Below are 21951 nucleotides of genomic sequence, written 5' to 3'. Positions count from 1 at the left end.
AATGTGTGTGTGTGTGTGTGTGTGTGTGTGTGTGAATGTGTATGTGTGAGTGTGTGTCTGGTGTGTATGGGTGTGTGTGTGCCGTGTGAATGTGTGTGTGTGCAAGCGTGCGTGCGTGTGTGTGTGTTTGTATACATGTATGTGTGAAAACGTTCTTGCATGTTTGATTGTGCTTGTCAGCTTCGGCCGAACCATTTTTTTCTTCTAATATGTCAAATACAAGTTCCTGCATTTTCTTACAGACAGTACATGCTAATTCACGGGAGCAGTTCCATGTGTTAGCCGACTATAGTGTCAGCACCGTTCTCCGTGATGATGACGGGTTTCTTGTGCTTGGCTCGCCAGCCCTCCAGCTCTGTGGGAAGCTGCAGCCCCACCACCTCTGTGTGGCCCATGTCGCTGTACCAGCTGTAGTAACGGTTCAGGCAGATCACGTCGGAAAACTGGGCCTGCGTTCACATAACAATACTCATTTGAAAGGCAAATGAAAAAAAAATCCTTTTGTGTGTGTGTGTGTGTGTATGTGTGTGTGTGTGTGTGTGTGTGTGTGTGTGTGTGTGTGTGTGCATGGTTTACTTCTTTTACGTACATTAATGATCATTATAACAACAACAGACACAAAGACTATGCTAAATGCTTCTTCCAACAACAAAGAAAAACAAGAAGAGCAAACGCTCGATCGAGTCACTTTCGCAGTTCTGAATATTATATGAGGCATCAGATGGACAGGAAGAAATTGCTATTCACAACACAATGAGTCACGTTCACATAAAATTTGAGCCCGGTCACTTTTATAGTTTCCGAGAAAAGCCCAACGTTAAGTTGTGTGTTGCCGAACAGAAAAGGCTAGTTATCTCCCTTGTTTTTCTGATAACGTTCGTAAAAGGCTACAGATGTAAATACTTTGATGTAAAGAATAATCCTACAAAGTTTCAATCACATCCGATGAACTTTGTCAAAGATATAAAATGTCTAATTTTTCCTTTGACGCTGACCTGTGACCTTGAAAAAGGTCAAAGGTCAACGAAACCATCGTTAAAGTGTAGAGGTCATTGGAGGTCACGACTAAACAAAATATGAGCCCGATCGCTTTGATAGTTTCCGAGAAAAGTCCAACGTTAAGGTGGTGTCTACGGACGGCCGGCCGGACGGCCGGCCGGACGGCCGGCCGGACAGACTAACACTGACCGATTACATAGAGTCACTTTTTCTCAAGTGACTCAATAAAACAGGAGACGAAAAAAAAAACAATGAACATACACTCACTAGCCCATATTCAATTCATTTCAAAATGATATAAACATACTCTTCATCTCCTGAAATGCACATTCTTTTACCCCTTGAAGGACGGAAGAAATTTGAAGAAACTAATGATAAACAAGAGGCGAAGCCTTCAAGGCTCACGTAAGAAATCGACAAACAGTAACACAAACTCAATCACTCCGTCACACACACACACACGCGCAAGAAAGCGAGACCCTGGATCTGCCAACTAGTCTCGGCCCGCTCACAATAACAATGACCGAGACTTTCAGTAATTCCTTTGCGTGACGTCTAACCCTCTTACGTCATAATGTGACGTCTTCAAATAGTTTCTATCACACACGTCAAACACTTTTGACCGAGACGTAATCTTCTTATGCGAGCTTTATCCATATAGACTCGGAAATGTTAAAGTTTCTATCACACACACACACACACACACACACACACGCACGCACGCACGCACGCACGCACGCACGCACGCACAGACAGACAAAGTTTATCATCGCATAGGCTACACTTACGTGAGCCAAAAATTATCATACAAGCAAAAACTGTTCCCAAACTGAGAAAATGTTATCTAAGGGAGACAATCATATTTTTCGGCAATCCAAATATACAGCGGTTGTTTCCCTTGTCACACTTTGCAAATTGGCATCTACACCTAAAACGAATTACCGCAACGTCCGCGTCATAGTCCTTATCGGTGATGAAAGCCACTGGTCTGCCCGCCGCATCCAGACTCCGGGTGTACGCTATCAGATCCCTGGTGAAGAGACAACAGCAATAGCTCAGTCGGTAGCGGCGCTGGCTTCAACGAAACCAGTTACAAGTCGCTATCGGCGAGGGTTCGATCCCTACGTTTGGCGAGGGATTTATTCCCCAGAGTCAACGTTGTGCAGACTCTCCTCGGTGTCCCAACACCCCCGTGTGCACGCATGCGCACGATGAAGAACCCAAGTTCGCAGCGAAAATCTCAGGGCTTGGAAACATGAATAAACGCATGCACGGAAACAAAACAAACAAGTCGCGTAAGGCGAAAATACAACATTTAGTCAAGTAGCTGTCGAACTCACAGAATGAAACTGAACGCAATGCCATTTTTCAGCAAGACCGTATACTCGTAGCATCGTCAGTCCACCGCTCATGGCAAAGGCAGTGAAATTGACAAGAAGAGCGGGGTAGTAGTTGCGCTAAGAAGGATAGCACGCTTTTCTGTACCTCTCTTTGTTTTAACTTTCTGAGCGTGTTTTTAATCCAAACATATCATATCTATATGTTTTTGGAATCAGGAACCGACAAGGAATAAGATGAAAGTGTTTTTAAATTGATTTCGATAATTCAATTTTGATAATAATTTTTATATATTTAATTTTCAGAGCTTGTTTTTAATCCAAATATAACATATTTATATGTTTTTGGAATCAGAAAATGATGGAGAATAAGATGAACGTAAATTTGGATCGTTTTATAAATTTGTATTTATTTTTACAATTTTCAGATTTTTAATGACCAAAGTCATTAATTAATTTTTAAGCCACCAAGCTGACAACATGTTTGATGTTGTAATGTTTGTGCGTGTGTTATAATGCAATATGTTATGATGTAATGTGTGATGATGTATTCGGTGTTTGATAGTGGATGTATGCTTGTTAGTTGTAGATCTAGTACGATGTTTGAGGCTGTAATGTTTGTGCGGGTGTCATATGTAGCCGTACGAGGGTTCCAGTGTGTGAGTTGTGCATGGCCGGGCGCTAGAGTGCTGCATGAATGAGTAAGTGCATGTGGAGTTGTATGGCTGGGTGAATTGTGGGTTGCGTACGTCCGAGGGGCACATGTAGCCTGTGTGTCTGAAGTAGTGGGTATGTGTGCGTAAGGGTGTGTTGATATTGAACTTCAGTTGTTGCTTTGTAAATGTCTATGTATCAGTGTATTATGTCTTGCCACACACATGCCACATTTCCTTGTATTGATGAGGACAATAAAATTTCTTGTATCTTGTATCTTGTATCTTGAAATGCAATACCGAAGTCCGGGCTTTGTCGAAGATTACTTGACCAAAATTTCAACCAATTTGGTTGAAAAATGAGGGCGTGACAGTGCCGCCTCAACTTTCACGAAAAGCCGGATATGACGTCATCAAAGACATTTATCAAAAAAATGAAAAACACGTTCGGGGTTTCATACCCAGGAACTCTCATGTCAAATTTCATAAAGATCGGTCCAGTAGTTTAGTCTGAATCGCTCTACACACACACACACACACACACACACACACACACACACACACACACACACACACACACACACGCACATACACCACGACCCTCGTCTCGATTCCCCCCTCTACGTTAAAACATTTAGTCAAAACTTGACCAAATGTAAAAATGGGTAGCGCCGTATACTGTATGGCAGCTCGCTTTCCCCAGGGAGAAAGCAGCCCGAATTTCCATGAGGGTAACCTCACAGGACTATATGAATCTTATCCTTATCCTTAATTAAGTTACAATTCATGTGTTCTCTGAAGGCCTTTTAGTGCAAAATATTTCAGAAAAAAAGACTCTATTTTCATTGACCCAAAAATAGTGTATATGCATTGCACACAACAAAGTATGTAAGGGACGCACGTTACAGACAGCATTCGGTGACGATGTCATGTTCTTGGAGACATATCAGCACAACATATGTGTTGCCGTTGTTCCTGTGTAAAAACAACATGTTTTAACCATTAACAAGGCTAAGGAGAAAAGGCACAATCAAAAATCATATCGGGATTTTACATCTTTGTATTTTAGGCAACTCGAATACATCTTTCATAAAGTAAAATCTACGAAAACATGACACACACACACACACACGCACACACACGCACGCACGAACGCACACACGCACGCACGTACACACACACACACACACACACACACACACACACACACACACACCATATTACTCATAAAACATCACCACAGCAAACACATACCGCACAACGTTAACTCACCTAAAATAGTCCTCAGCTTCAGGAAAGTTGGAGGAGGGTTCATTGGCCACAAACCACATGACAATAGAAGGACGGTTCTTGTCTTTGCGCACCATTTCACCCATCACTTCTTTGTGGTGTGCCAGGGAGATGGGACCGAAGTTGTCGTGTCTGTAAAAAAAACATACTTACTAACTACACTGTGGGACACATGACAAACCACGTGACCGATCACATGACCACAGAAGGACGGTTCATATCTCTACGCACCATTTCACCCATCACTTTTTTGTGCCGGTGTGCCAGTGAGATGGGACCGAAGTTTTTGTGTCTGCAAAAAAACCATATTTACTAACTACACTGTTGGACACATGACAAACCACGTGACCGATCACATGACCACACGAAGAACGATTCATATCTTTGCGCACCATCTCACCCATCACTTCTTTGTGGTGTGCCAAGGAGATGGGACCGAAGTTGTGTCTGCAAAAAAACATATTAACTAACTACACAGTGAGACACATGACAAACCACGTGACCGATCACATGACCACAGAAAGGACGATTCATATCTCTACGCACCAGTTTCACCCATCACTTCTTTGTGGTGTGCCAGGGAGATGGGACCGAAGTTTTCGTGTCTGGGGAAGAAAAAATTATATATATACTTAACGACACATGACAACCATAAGACAGATCACGTGACCACATGAAGGACGGTTCATATCTCTACGCTCCATTTCACCCATCACTTCTTTGTGGTGTGCCAGTGAGATGGGACCGAAGTGTTCATGCCTAAACACACAAAGAAATCAAATAAAATATCACATGGCTTGTCATGTGGCAAGACACAGGTTTCAGCTTTGAAACAAAATACTCTTCGCGGTCACCTGACTGATCACAGGAAAGGTAACATCACATGACGGTCTCTGTAAAATCATTTCTCAAGTGTGTTCTTTATGCGTGTGCCTTTCCAGTAAGTCTAGAATTTCTCACGATTTTAATTAAAGATGGACAAACGCAGGATAGCATCTACACCACGAACGGCACGTGTCGAGAAGCATACCTCGCCCGATTACTGCCATTATAATAATTATCATGTTTCCAGACACCACTTGACTCCAGGGAACTGTGGAAGCCCTGCACCGAACCTGCGAGTTCCTGCGTTCAGCAGGCCTGAGATTATAAGGACACAACCGTCGAACGCTGAAGAAGAAGACTCCAGAGTACTCTACTCAGCGTACCGGTCTTAGTAAGACAATTGTCATTCTTACACACGGGCGGACCCCTTATTGTAGGGGGTGTGTAGGTTTCTCTCTGTCGGTTTGTCTGTCTGTTTGTATGTCTGTTTGTTTGTCTGTCTGTCTGTTTGTATGTCTGTCTGTCTGTCTGTTTGTTTGTCTGTCTGTCTGTTTGTATGTCTGTCTGTCTGTCTGTTTGTTTGTCTGTCTGTCTGTTTGTATGTCTGTCTGTCTGTCTGTCTGTTTGTTTGTCTGTCTGTCTGTCTGTTTGTATGTCTGTCTGTCTGTTTGTATGTCTGTCTGTCTGTTTGTTCGAATGAATAGGAACAAGAGCTGCAGGTGAGAAGAACGAGAACAAGATAACAATGAAAATGTACTCCCCAGTACCAGAAACAACAAGAAATTCCTTCGAGGTAGGAAAAACACCCCCGTTGAATTGGTCAAAGGGAAATAACCATTCTCACTGCCACCAACTGAGAAGGTTATTTCCCTTTGACCATTAATATGTCACTCTTAATCTTAATCCACCAATAACTCCCTAACCGTGTGTTTGACTGGTCCCAATTTTTGTAAGGACCGTCTCAGGAATGTATAGAACCTGTTCACCAAGTTTGGTGACGATCGGTCCGTTCATTCTTGAGATCTATATGCGAACACAAACACACAAACACACAAACACATCGACCGAAACCTATACACACCCCTATACCGGGGGTGTAAAAACATTATTGTTCGTGTTTCTGGTACTGGTGAGTACATTTACATTGTTATCTTGTCTCTTTGTTTGTTTTTTGTCTGTCTCTCTGTCCGCACATTCTTGTTTTCGGTCTCATTCATCTTTACTCACTGTGTAATTCCAGTGCCAGGACTTTCCTGGAGAACGACGAAGCCTTGCTGGTCCGCCTGGTCCATAAACTCGTCAGCGTTGGGATAGACTGTGGACCGGAAACAGTTGACCCCCAGCCACTTGAACATGTTGAAGTCACGTGCTGTCAGCGGATAGTCCATGCCTTTACCGCGAATCTGTAAAGGCGGTAGACACAGAGAGTTTGTTGATTTGATACGAGTTGAAAGAAAACGGAAAGAAAAGGAAACCATGAACACTTCGAAACAATTTAACGATATGTATTGAAAAGGAATGAATCAACGACTGTAAAGTGATCATATATTAATGTAGTGCGACAGACACATGTAGCGGTTGACCAGTTTCACGTGGTCTTCGATTTTAGTGTTAATTTTGACTTTACCGTGTTTCAAGTGCAGTGAAAAAAACTTTTTGCATGCAACACATCACAGTGTTCATATATTATGGTAACAGCAGAGCTGATTCTCCTCCTCCTCGTCCTTCTTCTTCTTACTATCATTATTCTCCTTCTTCTTCTTCTTTTTCTTCTTCTTTTCCTTCATCATCATCATCATCATCATCATCATCATCATCATCATCATCATCATCATCATCAGCAGCAGCAGCAGCAGCAGCAGCAGCAGCAGCAGCAGCAGCAGCAGCAGCAGCAGCAAGGGGAAATGTGTGTGCAACAGGTGCATCATCATCATCATCATCATCATCATCATCATCAGCAGCAGCAGCAGCAGCAGCAGCAGCAGCAGCAGCAGCAAGGGGAAATGTGTGTGCAACAGGTGCATCATCATCATCATCATCATCATCATCATCATCATCATCATCATCATCATCATCATCACAATCAATATAAACACTACCAATAGCACACACTTCAGAATCCTCGTGCCTGCCCACGCCGTGACAGTAGAAGGGAATGTCGTTGATGAGGAACTGGCTGTCTGTCACCCGCACCGTGCGAATGCCGAACGGCTGGCGGTACACGTCTCCAGACACGTTCACCTGCCCAAAGCATTTGAAGCTAAAGCAATTAGCATTTGAAGCTAAATCAATTAGCATTTAATCTTTTATGTGTACTTTGAAAGGGTCAGATTTTTTTTTCTAACCAAGGTCTACGTGCATTTTGCTCTTGACTAAAATATGACGTAACAAATACAATAAAATAGAATGTATCCACAAACACGTAGGCGGTTTTATCCTTCTGCCTGGTTATTGCGTATGAAACAACCTAGAGCCGACACAGTAAATCGGACCTTCGGTCGCACTAAAAACAAAACAAAACAAAACGACAACAAATGTTTCACCTTGAGAGTGTACATATAACCAGGGTCATCAGGCTTCATGGTCCAAGGAAACCAGAGACGGGCGTCAGGGATGACGATGGTGTCCTGGAGACGGGTGCTAGGCGACGACACCGTGTTACTGTCTCTGTCCTCTATGGTGACCTCTACAGGGCTAACCGCCCCCGATGCTGTTCCGCCCTCCGTTACTGTGTATGTCACAACACCTTGACACAAAACTCAGAAGTGGTGGTTGTTTGCAGATTGGCAGTTGATGATGAATAAAAAAAGGGCTTTTTTCTTCTTCTTTTTCTGAATACATCACTCTTCTTTTTATTGTTGTCCCTTATGATTGATGAAAATCGGTCATAACTGCTGTATGCAAGTTTCCATTAGCAATAACCAACTTTCTGTGAATGTCAATGTCGTTATGTAAGGTTCAAAGGCATTATGTATATATGATTGTCGTTCTTAGAACAATACGTCAGGTATCCAGTTTGGGTTAAAAATTCTTTGTGTGAAATGTATCAGATCACAAAGATGAACAAAGGTCCAGTCGTCTTGTAAACTAATGAGTACTACGTTCTATTAATTGTTACTATCGTTGTTTTGGTATTATTGGCCTTTCGTAGAAATGCATGTGTAGCTATTACCGATGTCCAAACAGTGTGCAAGAGGTACACATTTCTTAATTGACACATTGTCTTTACTCTGTTCTGCATCTGTCATTACACCCCCGGTATAGGGGTGTGTATAGGATTCGCTCCATGTGTTTGTTTGTTTGTGTTCGCATATAGATCTCAAGAATGAACGGACCGATCGTCACCAAACTTGGTGAACAGGTTCTATACATTCCTGAGACGGTCCTTACAAAAATTGGGACCAGTCAAACACACGGTTAGGGAGTTATTGGTGGATTAAGATTAAGATTAGGATTCGCTCCATGTGTTTGTTTGTGTTCGCATATAGATCTCAAGAATGAACGGACCGATCGTCACCAAACTTGGTGAACAGGTTCTATACATTCCTGAGACGGTCCTTACAAAAATTGGGACCAGTCAAACACACGGTTAGGGAGTTATTGGTGGATTAAGATTCTACAAGGACTTATAGAGGGAGATATCAATGGTCAAAGGGAAATAACCTTCTCAGTTGGTGGCAGTGAGAATGGTTATTTCCCTTTGACCAACGGGGGTGTTTTTCCTACCTCGGAGGAATTTCTTGTTTCAATGGGCATCAATCAGTCATTCCGTTCCCCATCACTGCCAATACCAGCAATGTTCATCTCATATTAATCGTTCTGTTGTCTGTCCACTTCTATGGGCATCAATCCGTCATTCCGTTCCCCATCACTGCCAATACCAGCAATGTTCATCTCATATTAATCGTTCTTTTGTCTGTTCACTTCAAAAACCATTGGGTCGATGTTCTTGTTAATGTTTTGTTTCGTCAAAAATTAAACGTTCCATTAACTAGGCCTAGTTATTCTTTTTTTTTTATTCCGAATGTTGGTAGGTTAGCCTTGTATTTGTTGTTGTTGTTGTTTTTATTTCAATACCAGCAATGACAAAGAGCATAGCAACGTTTCGTGTAAACAGTCTTACTATTCTCCTCCATTAAAGTCACAGCAGTGATATCATCAACTTACAGGGTAGGTTTGGTTAACAGACAAGCATGGCTACGAATACCAGCATATATGGAACTTTTATTCGGAGAAACTGGAATTTTTATTCGGAGAGACCTTCTTCTTACCGTTTTGCCCTTGTATCGTGGTCACAACAGGGATGTCATCAACATACACAGTGGGTTTGGTGTACAAGTGAACATGACTACAAATACCGGTAAAGTGAACACTTTCACTTGAAAAGACCTTCTTCTTACCGTTTTGGCCTTGTATCGTGGTCACAACAGTGATGTCATCAACATACACGGTGGGTTTGGTGTACATGTGAACATGGCGATGAATGCCGGCGTAGTTGAAATGATCCATCTGCAGGTTCTGGACGAAATAGCCCTCTGGATACCTGTCATAGTTTGTTCCTCTCTTAATAATAATAATAATAAGAAGAACATTTATATAGCGCTAAATCAAAAACTTTCGTTAAAAAGGCTTGCTCTAAGCGCTTGACATCTAAACTAAAACGTCATTCACACTCTTTACAATGATGTACAAGAACTTCATGTCACACTCTTTCATTCAGTATAGCACCATTCACACAGTTGTTATTCTGTACAAGACAATAAGTTAGTCTAACATTTAGAATGTTCATAAGATGAAAACAAGAGAAAACCAGACTGATTAAAACAACTGCTTAGTGCTAACAAAGCATGAATCTTAATGATAACGTAATACATGTTTAACTGTTAAGACTATAAAAAACAAAAACCTATATGCTAAAATAACTTCGAACTTTTAAGAACTTCTTATAAGATACACAGCACATCTAGATAAACACCAGAATGATAAAACAAAAGGCAACTCGTTAAAACTATTAAATGCATCAATGTCTAAAACACGAAAGACTCAAATATAAGATACACAATTCTCTAGAATTGTTTATTAAAACTGAAACCGACCTGCTCAAAGTAAACCATACCCACCCCCTCCCTACCCACCCCAACCCTCCTCCTACACTAAATACTAATTATTTCTACTCTTAACTTCCCAACTACACGTTATCCATAAACTATGCACAGGAACATGTGTGTCAGCATTATGTGGCACCGACATGACCTGTGCATATCTAGCTTACAGCTAAGGGTTAAAGTTAAAGGACTACTGCAGTGAAAAATTATATTTATAATAATTTAAAACAAAAGACAAAAACAACAAGCTGAATAGAGATGGAACCGTTACAGAACAGGATGGCAAAATGTTGCGACTTTAGGAGTTGTGTTTCTGGAAGAGGTGAGTTTTGAGTGCTCGCTTGAATGACTGTACTGACTGAGAGTGGCGAATGTGAGAGGGGAGAGAGAGAATTAAGTACTTGGGAATACACCAACAGCAAGATTACCAACAACTACTTCATGGCCACGCACGCATACACGCACGCACGCACGCACACACGCACGCACACACGCACGCACACACGCACTTGATATAAAATTGTTTCGATGCTGGGCATTACATCCACGTCTAGACAGTACGTATGATTTCGACAGTCGCCAACGAGGCTTTCCCGAGATTGCAGTCATTCATATCTGCCCTACTGCCTAGATCTACATTTATTGCCAGAGACTGTCTATCTTGTTTCGTGGTTGACCTGAAAGCAAAAGCCACATTTTTCTTTATTCTTCTTTGCAATACCCATAGCATATCATAATCTGGCTACAAAGGATCTAGAACTAGCTACTGACCCGATTCGTAGAATAGACTTCGCCGAGGTTTATTATCAATTTTGCTCTGAACAAAAATGCTGAAAAAAGATACACGTTTCCTCTTTATTTTACCAGACAATTGAAAGACAGAATGGTCAAATGATCAAATAAAACTTTAAAAGCAATATCAGAATGTTCAGTGTTTAGACCACACCGTGTAGCGTTACACTTTCTCACTGACAAAAAGTAAGTGCACTAACTTTCTTGTGTTGGTCTCAAAGTGAATGGTGCCAGGGGGCAGGGTGGTGGGGGTGAGAGTGTTGTTGACGGCCACAGTGACACGGTTGACCATACTGAACGTGACCACTGAGTTGACCTCACTCTCAAACGGCAGGTGACCCCCATCGTGGGACATCAATTGCAAACCGTTCACCCACTGCAAAAACATAGCAGTGAAGTGTATTACATACAGCCACAGTATTAATCTTATGGAATCAGACTATCATAACTGATGATCACACTTAAAGCTGTGTTTCCATATCGCGACGCGGCGGCGGCACGATGGTTGCGGCGAGGCGGCAGCAGCGTCAAAACGATCGCAACAGTAGTATCAAAGAAGGCGTGTTTCCATGTGTGCGACGCGACGGCGACGTACCGCGCGACGGTTTGGCGCAGGGAGCGAAAACAATTGCTGCCGCGCGATATTCGCGTCCAAAGTGGGCGTGGTCTAAGTCCTTCCAAGTATTCGAGGACCCCCCACAACCAGGTTTATAGTCTATTTTGACTTTTATTTTCGTCAGATACATGTAGTCCCTGAGCTGAACATAGTCTAGCAAAAAATTTCTTCAAAGGTTGTCAAAGGAACCGTGTTCGTTCCGCTTTTTGAGCATTTTGTTGAAACAAAAGGTTTTTTTTCTTACATTTCACATCTTTTCAATTTTCTAACCAACATAAGGAGCTTCAAGTATATTTTCTCTTAATTACAGTATGGTTGCATGAGTTTTTGACTGATTTATCAGAAGAAGTCAAGCCAGAAAGAACAAAAATCCGCCTGCCGCGCCGCTTTTAATGGAAACATGGAAACTCACAGCGAAATTCGCTAGCGGCATCGCGAATCTATCGCCATCGTGCCGCCGCCGCGTCGCTAAATGGAAACATAGCTTAAGTGTACCTTTTCCGCACTTAGGGAATGACTTGTAATACACATTAAGTGTTTTGACATGGAATTCCAATGAGTTTAAGGCCCAAAAGAGCACGGTTGTGGATAATACTTACGCTGCCTAACAATTAGTATCACAATCATACCACATGCAGCCTATAGTGCAGCAGCATAGCAAAAGAATTGTGCATTTTGTTATACAAGCACCAAATTTGGCACAAATGTACATTGATATGTTGCGAACATTTTCAGATATTGGGCCACTTGAAATTCTCTCTATATGTCCGCCATATTGGATTTCAAAATGGCCGCCACTTGAAATCTACATTTGCTATTATCTGTGGACATAATGCAGCTATTGACTTGATTCTGGTATCCAAATGTATGTTTTTGGGGGCAAGGAATCCAATGGTACCAATTGCCACTTGGTAGTGTCAAGTATTTGCCGCCATATTGGATTTCAAAATGGCTGCTTTACTTTACATGGCTGCTTTATGATCTACATTTGACATTGACTGCAGCAGGACTGTACATCCTGCAACACTATGCCTACAAGCACTACTGTCTGGGAGAAACCAGGGATGCAGAGACCCTTCCTGAGTTAAGACTGGTGTTGCCAGAGAGGAGAAGACATCCCCTAGTTTCACTACTGGGCAACCGTGCTGGAACTAGAACTGTTGGTTCAAGTGTATGTGCGTTCTCTCAGGCAGGGATCGTTAATGATGTACCTCGATGCTCTGACAGAGCTGGTCCACTGGTTCCACGCACTGGATCACACCCACTATGCTAGGTGGATACCAGTGCACATGAAGGACATGGCCGAACTCACCACCAAACACCCAGATGTATCCAGGAAATTCAGGGAAAGCCACTTCACCGTTCAGAAAACACAGAGGGTGTTCTCTTCAATCCCGATTGACCAAGCACATGAGCAGAATGGCTGCATCAAAGGAGACGGTGGAGCAGTTGGGCTCACTGACAACCCTAGTGCCCTACGTCGCTGGATGGTTGCGGGACCAGAAGTTGCCAGGATGATCGAAGAATTCCAGGATGGGAACCAACACTGGAGACGGCAAACAGCAGACACACGTCATCATGATCAGACGCCAAGTGTACAGGCCTCATTTGTGAAAGATGTTCGCTCTCTCGTTGGTGTCATAGAGGAGATGGGCGACCCATTCGAGGAGGAGAGTCAGGATGTAGTCAAACTGGACACAAAGGAGATCGCAGGTCCTGCTGCCGTGGAGATCGTGATGGATGCCAAGAGGATTGGCCAAGAAAAGTTCGAGGCTTTCACCAGAGAGTGTCTGTTGGAAAGAACAAAGGCAGTGGACGACCCCATTCCTCGTAACAAGCTGAAGGTGTTCAGCATTTCCACTCCAAGAAGCCAGAGCAAATGTCAGTAACAGCTCGCCTCCGTCAAGAATGACCGTGAACTCTTCGCACGCATGTACATTGGCTGCCAGACGAGGAATGGAAACATTGAAGAGTTCTTTCGTCACGAGAATCAGGCATGTCCTCCTGCATTGTCTGATGGTGGAAGCCTCTGCACTGGTACCAAGAGTGATCTCCTCACATGCTTGGAAGAAGTCTCCGACGCAAAGACAGAGACTCCTATCACTACCTGTTTTGTGCTTGATGGAGCAGCCATCGTCCAGATGCTGAAGCCGGCCAAATAAAAGACCTCTGAAGAGTATGCACAACAGATCGTCATCCCATATTATGTCCACGAAGCTGCAAACAGTGTCACGCCTGGCTCTGGTCTGGGATACTTACCTTGCTGATTCACTGAAAGGTAGTACACGTGCAACGCGGGGACAAGGCGTGCGGAGACGTGTGGTGGCTGCCGCAGCCATACCAGGAAACTGGCAGAACTTCCTACGAGTGGACAGCAACAAGACCGAGCTGTTCAGGTTCCTCTCAGTTTACTGATGGAGAGGCAGTGCTCAGCAAGCCACAAATGCCAGATCTGACCTCACTCGCCCCATGTAACCATGAAGAAGCTGACAGTCTGATGTTGCTGCATGCATCTCACGCAGCCCAGCATGGACACCATGCAATACTCATCCGGACTATAGACACCGATGATGTGGTGCTGGCAGTGTCCCTGGTACCCCCCGCGGGTTAGGGGGAAGAATTTACCCGATGTTCCCCAGCATGTCGTAAGAGGCGACTAACGGATTCTGATTCTCTTTTTACCCCTGTTAAGTGTTTCTTGTATAGAATATAGTCCAGTTTTGTAAAGATTTTAGTCAAGCAGTATGTAAGAAATGTTAAGTCCTTTGTACTGGAAACTTGCATTCTCCCAGTAAGGTAATACATTGTACTACGTTGCAAGCCCCTGGAGCAAATTTTTGATTAGTGCTTTTGTGATCAAGAAACAATTGACAAGTGGCTCTATCCCATCTCCCCCCTTTCCCCGTCGCGATATAACCTTTGTGGTTGAAAACGACGTTAAACACCAAATAAAGAAAAGAAAGTGTCCCTGGTACAGGAGTTGCAACCAGAGGACAAACTGTGGCTGGCATTCGGAACAGGCCAGCGTTTCCGATACCTAGCAGCACACAAAATAGCAGCTGGACTGGGACGAGAGAAGACTCGTGCACTGCCAATGTTCCACGCTCTAACTGGATGCGACACTGTGACTGTGTCTAGTTTTGCTAGACGTGGTAAGAAGACTGCGTGTGCAGTCTGGACGGTACTGCCAGAACTCACTGAGGCGCTGCTGTCCTCTGCACCGCGTGACATACCAGACGATGCAATGCGCATGATCGAGAAGTTCGTGATCCTGTTGTATGATCGAACCAGAAAATGCACAGACATTGACAAGGCCAGGAGGAAAATCTTTGCAAGGAAGAACAATGTGCAGCTCATCCCTCCAACGAAGGCAGCTCTGGAGGAACATGTCAAGAGGGCAGAGTATCAAGGTGGACATGTGTGGGGTCAGATACTGCTGCCAGCACCAGAGCTCCCTCCACCAACCAACTGGGGTTGGTCAAGGACTGGAGAAGGACAGTACCGGCATACCTTACTGGACCAGGCTACCTCAGGCAGCTCACAGCTGCATTTAGCTGGTTTCTTGCAAGTGCAAGAAAGGGTGCGTGAGGCGCTGCGCTGCCCTTCAGTGCACAGCCCTCTGTGTGTGTGAAGGGGGCTGCACATGACTATGAGTCAACAACATACATGTACTTGTGGCAATGCTGAACTTGTTAACATCACACTGTTTATGTACACATATCTTCAGTACCGGTACATACATAGCCTCAGATACCAGACCATTGTAGAATGTCAGTATTATACCTAAGACATTTACAGAACTAAGACATTCTTTTCAAAGTATTGTGTTGAATCCAATATTTGCCTAGCTAATTTCCAAATACAATTATATAACAGACTGTGATAGATAATATTAAGTGGCAATTGGTACCATTGGATTCCTTGCCCCCCAAAACATACATTTAGACACCAGAATCAAGTCATTAGTTCCATTATGTCCAGAGATAACAGCAAATGTAGATTTCAAGTGGCGGCCATTTTGAAATCCAATATGGCGGACATTTAGAGAGAATTTCAAGTGGCCCAATATCTGAAAATGTTTGCAACACATTAATGTACATCTGTGCCAAATTTGGTGCTTGTATAACAAAATGCACAATTCTTTTGAACATTTGGGCTAAGCCGCCCCACTACTAGCACTCAAATGATGCTATGGAACGTACTACTATGGCAAACTTATCACTGCAGGAAAATTACCACGACCATTAAGAAACACTTACCACTGTGGTATAGTAGTTAGCACTGCCGATCCTCAGTATAACTCTCTCAGTCTGCCACTCAGGCGGCACGTAGAAGTCACGGTCGTACCACACCCATCCCACGAAGTCCCGCAGGCTTTTGTCGGTAGTGATGAAATTGTAGCTTGAGGGCACTGGCATTGGTATCACCTCACCTGTCTGAAAAAGTAAACGTTCACGAATTGTTGGACGGTATGACAGGAGGTGTGAATGACGCTGAACATTTGATGCACAACATGATGAATGTATAGGTACTGTTGAGTTCTACTCTATAATGCGCGCTCTCATGGAATGACGTCCTTATACTGATAAGGCCCGGCGCTCACCTATGTAACTTCAGCAGGACAGACGACGCACTGCAGCTTATTCCAGCCCGCTACACGTTGCGTGAAAGGAAAACAGGCCAAGTGCTCGTCATAATCCCTTTCGCAGCATCAATTATATGCAGTGCCTCGTCTGTGCCGTTGAAACTGCGCAGGTATATTCTGCCCTTAATGCTAGTTTCCTCTTTTTCTTTCCGTTTCGGTAAAATAAGGTTTATATGTTCATTTATTGATTCGAAATTTTCTGAACATCAGAAAGGACGATACTTGCTTGCTTGCTTGATTGATTGATTGATTGATTGATTGATTGGCGAATGAACAAATGGCTGGATAGATTGACAAATAAATCCATGGATGGATGGACTTGCTAACTGAAATATCAAAAGGTTGACCGATCGATTGATTTCATTATCTTCGATAGATTTGAAAGAATTGATGGCTGAATTAAGTGATGCTGTTTTCTTCATTTGAAATAGTTCCATTATGCTTCTGTTTTGCATGTTTGACTCGTTTCAAACACAGGTGCACAGTATGTGTTTATTTTTTCAGATAAAACAGGGACCAAGTCAGTCATAAAAAGAACATATTCGCACAACTCGTTTAACTGACGTTGTAACCCACTAAAATGAGACAACAAAACAACAAAACAGTTGCCTCTAGGTGTGAAACTAAAAAAAAAATTTGTTTTTCCAATATTGACTCATAAGGACTACCTGGTCATCCTGAACTCAGATCAAAAATGAGTTACTTCCCTTAGGGTCTCATTTATCCCTGACAGGATGGATGCCTTGGTTTTCCTTCTCTGGAGAGGAAATCGAGTTTTTACATATTTAGATATTTTCGTAATGTGTTATGGATATAAGCAGATTCGCGATCGTCGATAATGATTTTTCATGGTGTTGTGTAATTTTTAAATTACAAATGAATTGATATATAAGACAGTTTCAAGAGAGCTATCTTTCGCGGATGTATATACTGTGCAAACAACTCTAAAGTGTCACGTGATAATCAACTTTGGCTTCGGTGCGCGCCGGTGCAGACGATTTTTTCTGTAACCAGTTGAGAGTGATGCAACCATATATCACGGTCTCCTTCCGACAGCAGTCTCAAAATTTCGACTTGTTTTGACCTTAGAACGATGTCTTTATCATAACTGTGAAGAACAGAACGGAGATCACTGCCGAAGTCGGCCAATCTGCAATCATTTTCGTCTCGCGAACACTGATCTCAAATTTAGATCAGTGCTCGCGAAAAACATATGGAAGATAACTCTGTATTCTTGTTTTGATAGATTCGCGCATCAGAGAGAAACTGGCGATAGCCGTGGAGCGATGATTATCAAAATGCTACCTGGTGTGAATGGGGGTGGGTGGGTAGATTAGTGACTGAGTGGTTAGCAAAGTTAAGCAAAATATTAGTAAAAACATAAGAGACATATTCTTCTTGACTTCCATTTCCAGTCACATTGTAAAGGATTCTGACTATATAACATCTTTGAAATGGACTCCAGTATTTTTCAAGAGTCACAGAAGTCCTTTGTTTTCAAAACACGTGCACGTGTCGCTTAGATGAAGTTAAACATGGGTTCATAGATCAGAGGGTTTGACGAGAGATATCCTCTTAGAGTCAACTGTTTGCACACTCTTCTTGGTGTTCCGACACTCTCACTTGTAGGCATGCGCACGATAAAGATCCCTAGCTCACAATGAAAGTCTCAGAGTTATAAAAAAAAAATTCGTTTAAACACACTAGTCGACGCATACAGGAAAGAAAAGAAAAAGATGGTAACACTTTGACATATTGCCGTTACGCGCTATCCCATGGGATATCAACCCCTATTTCTTGGATGAAATTCCCCAAGGTTAAAAAGTATATCAAAAACCAAACGCTAAGCCCGTGATGAGTGGTATTTAGATATCCTAAACGACCATGACCTGTCTGTTAGTATGTGAGAGCTATTCAGCGTGTTCTACTTGTTTAGAATTATCTATAGAATGCACGTTAGGTTATCATCGTTATCATTAGTGTTAACTCCGAACAAAAATCAGACCAAGATCACACCTTGCCAATAAAGCGCAATTAAGACGTAGATCAATATAACTATCAAACGAGGGCAACGTAGTATCACCGTGCAATAAAGTTCCTAAAGTAGGTGCGAATATGAATTTACCGATAATCAAACATAAAACTAATATCAATAAACCTATCAACTGTCCTCGTGTACACATTCTAAAACTAGTGCGCAACGGCTTTGACCTAGTTTTGAAATGACCTAATTTTGATTAAAACAATAATGTGTGTCACAGTGTGTGGCTGTGACCGAGGAATCGTCTTTCGTAATCATGGGAAAATATATGAAATGTTTATAATTCCTGGTTTATTTTTCAAGTAATAACAAGTCGCGTAAGGCGAAAATACAACATTTAGTCAAGTAGCTGTCGAACTCACAGAATGAAACTGAACGCAATGCAACGCAGCAAGACCGTATACTCGTAGCATCGTCAGTCCACCGCGCACGGCAAAGGCAGTGAAATTGACAAGAAGAGCGGGGTAGTACTTGCGCTGAGAAGGATAGCACGCTTTTCTGTACCACTCTTCGTTTTAACTTTCTGAGCGTGTTTTTAATCCAAACATATCATATCTATATGTTTTTGGAATCAGGAACCGACAAGGAATAAGATGAAAGTGTTTTTAAATTGATTTGGACAATTTAATTTTGATAATAATTTTTATATTTTTAATTTTCAGAGCTTGTTTTTAATCCAAATATAACATATGTATATGTTTTTGGAATCAGAAAATGGTGGGGAATAAGATGAACGTAAATTTGGATCGTTTTATAAAACTTTTTTGTTTTTACAATTTTCAGATTTTTAATGACCAAAGTCATTAATTAATTTTTAAGCCACCAAGCTGAAATGCAATACCGAAGTCCCGGCTTCGTCGAAGATTACTTGACCAAAATTTCAACCAATTTGGTTGAAAAATGAGAGCGTGACAGTGCCGCCTCAACTTTCACGAAAAGCCGGATATGACGTCATAAAAGACATTTATCGAAAAAATGAAAAAAACGTCTGGGGATTTCATACCCAGGAACTATCATGTCAAATTTCATAAAGATCGGTCCAGTAGTTTAGTCTGAATCGCTCAACACACACACACACAGACACACAGACACACATACACCACGACCCTCGTCTCGATTCCCCCCTCTACGTTAAAACATTTAGTCAAAACTTGACTAAATGTAAAACAAGTCGCGTAAGGCGAAAATACAACATTTAGTCAAGTAGCTGTCGAACTCACAGAATGAAACTGAACGCAATGCAACGCAGCAATACTCGTAGCATCGTCAGTCCACTGCTCATGGCAAAGGCAGTGAAATTGACAAGAAGAGCGGGGTAGTAGTTGCGCTGAGAAGGATAGCACGCTTTTCTGTACCTCTCTTCGTTTTAACTTTCTGAGCGTGTTTTTAATCCAAACATATCATATCTATATGTTTTTGGAATCAGGAACCAACAAGGAATAAGATGAAAGTGTTATTAAATTGATTTCGAAAATTTTTATATTTTTAATTTTCAGAGCTTGTTTTTAATCCAAATATAACATATTTTTATGTTTTTGGAATCAAAAAATGATGGAGAATAAGATGAACGTAAATTTGGATCGTTTTATAAAAACTTTTTTTTTTTTACAATTTTCAGATATTTAATGACCAAAGTCATTAATTAATTTTTAAGCCACCAAGCTGAAATGCAATACCGAAGTCCGCGCTTCGTCGGAGATTACTTGACCAAAATTTCAACCAATTTGGTTGAAAAATGAGAGCGTGACAGTGCCGCCTCAACTTTCACGAAAAGCCGGATATGACGTCATCAAAGACATTTATCAAAAAAATGAAAAAAACGTCTGAGGATATCATACCCAGGAACTCTCATGAAAAATGTCATAAAGATCGGTCCAGTAGTTTAGTCTGAATCGCTCTACACACACACACAGACAGACAGACAGACACACACACACACACACACACACACACACACACACACACACACACACACACATACACCACGACCCTCGTCTCGATTCCCCCCTTTACATTTAGTCAAAACTTGACTAAATGTAAAAAGAGAGAGAGATAACAAGAGAGAGAGAGAGAGAGAGAGAGAGAGAGAGAGAGAGAGAGAGAGAGAGAGAGAGAGAGAGAGAAAGTAGTTAACGACTCACAGCTGAAAGTGGTTGCTTCCACCATTGCTCAACGAAACTGTGATTCCTGCCGGGAGACTTATCGGCTCTGAAATTCCAAATCCCATCCAAATTCTTCACCACACGACTTTCAGAGTCTCTGGGGTAAAGCATGCCTTAGGATAGAACTCCATAGCTAAGGCAAAAAAACACAAGGAATCGTAGCACCCGACACTTGTCCGCCATGTTGACGAACGGATTCACGTGACCAGCTTGGGGTCATGTGACGTTCATGTATGCCAATTGCAAGATTTCCTTTGCCTCTTCTTTACAGTTTGCTGATATTTTCACGTATTTTGCACTCTAATTCATTATAAGGACATTCATTATTAGGACACAGACACATGATACCCTACTTACGTTACTTTGTAAATGTGTCGTGAACCTTTCTACTCATTGATAACATCATGGAGGACCTCACACTACAGTTTGTTTGTTTGTTTGTTTGTTTGTTTGCTTAACGCCCAGTCCACCACGAAGGGCCATATCAGGGCGGTGCTGCTTTGACATTTAACGTGCGCCACACACAAGACAGAAGTCGCAGCACAGGCTTCATGTCTCACCCAGTCACATTATTCTGACACCGGACCAACCAGTCCTAGCACTAACTACATAATGCCAGACGCCAGGCGGAGCAGCCATTAGATTGTCAATTTTAAAGTCTTAGGTATGACCCGGCCGAGGTTCGAACCCACGACCTTCCGATCACGGGGCGGACGCCTTACCACTAGGCCAACCGTGCCGGTCTCACACTACAGCGCTGGTTACTGTTTTAGTCTCCGTTCTTAGTTAACACATGACCAGTCTGGTTGTAATTCAGGCCATTAACCAAGTATGCTGTGCTAACTTGGTGTTTCTGTCCCCAGAGCTAGTGTCTATTCGGGACATGACGTGGTTATATGCTAGGAACCAAGTACAAACTGATAGGAATGCAAATATCACCATGACAAATAATCTGATCTACTTTCACATCCGAAGGTCTGTCGTTGTTTTTTTGTCACGCTGCTGGTGGTAATGATGATAAGCGGGGGGGGGGGGGGGGGGGGGGATCGATTCGGGTATTTCAGGACGTTTGACATGTTATTACTTATCTTTTGATAACTAAAACTTGTCATTCGGAATTGAACCAACGCAGTCCATTGGCTTATGCCAAGTCCCAGTGTTGTATTCAAGATCAAATCTGCAATGAATTGACACTCATTACAACATTCGCCGATATGGGATTTTCCCTTCGATACTCAAGTAAAATCAATAAAAGACTGCAATGTGTATCATAAAGGCACACAAATCTGTTTGAAAAACTCACAGACGACAATGGTTTCGTCAAAGCTCTGATTCCTTGTGGAAGAGTTATCGGCTTTAAAATTCCACATTCCGTCCAAAGTCTTCACAGCACGACTTTCTGAGTCTCTTGGATACACACTGTGACAAATGCACAGCAGGAAGCCGAGAAACCTCAGCAGACGACACACGTCAGCCATTTTGATTT

At 42.4% G+C, this 21951-nt stretch overlaps 1 long non-coding RNA gene and 1 pseudogene across 1 annotated transcript in view; one reads left to right on the top strand and one right to left on the bottom strand.

Annotated features, from left to right (window-relative positions):
• The window catches only part of LOC138975310 (uncharacterized), a 243064-nt gene that overhangs the window by 12444 nt on the left and 208669 nt on the right, over nt 1-21951 (top strand). The window lies entirely within an intron of this gene.
• LOC138976789 (beta-glucuronidase-like) lies at nt 279-20648 on the bottom strand (annotated as a pseudogene).

Source organism: Littorina saxatilis, linkage group LG9 (assembly GCF_037325665.1).
Source record: "Littorina saxatilis isolate snail1 linkage group LG9, US_GU_Lsax_2.0, whole genome shotgun sequence".
In the NCBI taxonomy this organism is placed as follows: Eukaryota; Metazoa; Mollusca; class Gastropoda; order Littorinimorpha; family Littorinidae; genus Littorina; species Littorina saxatilis.
The sequence above is the reverse complement of the archived record's forward strand: the minus strand, read 5'-3'. Positions and strand labels throughout refer to the sequence as shown.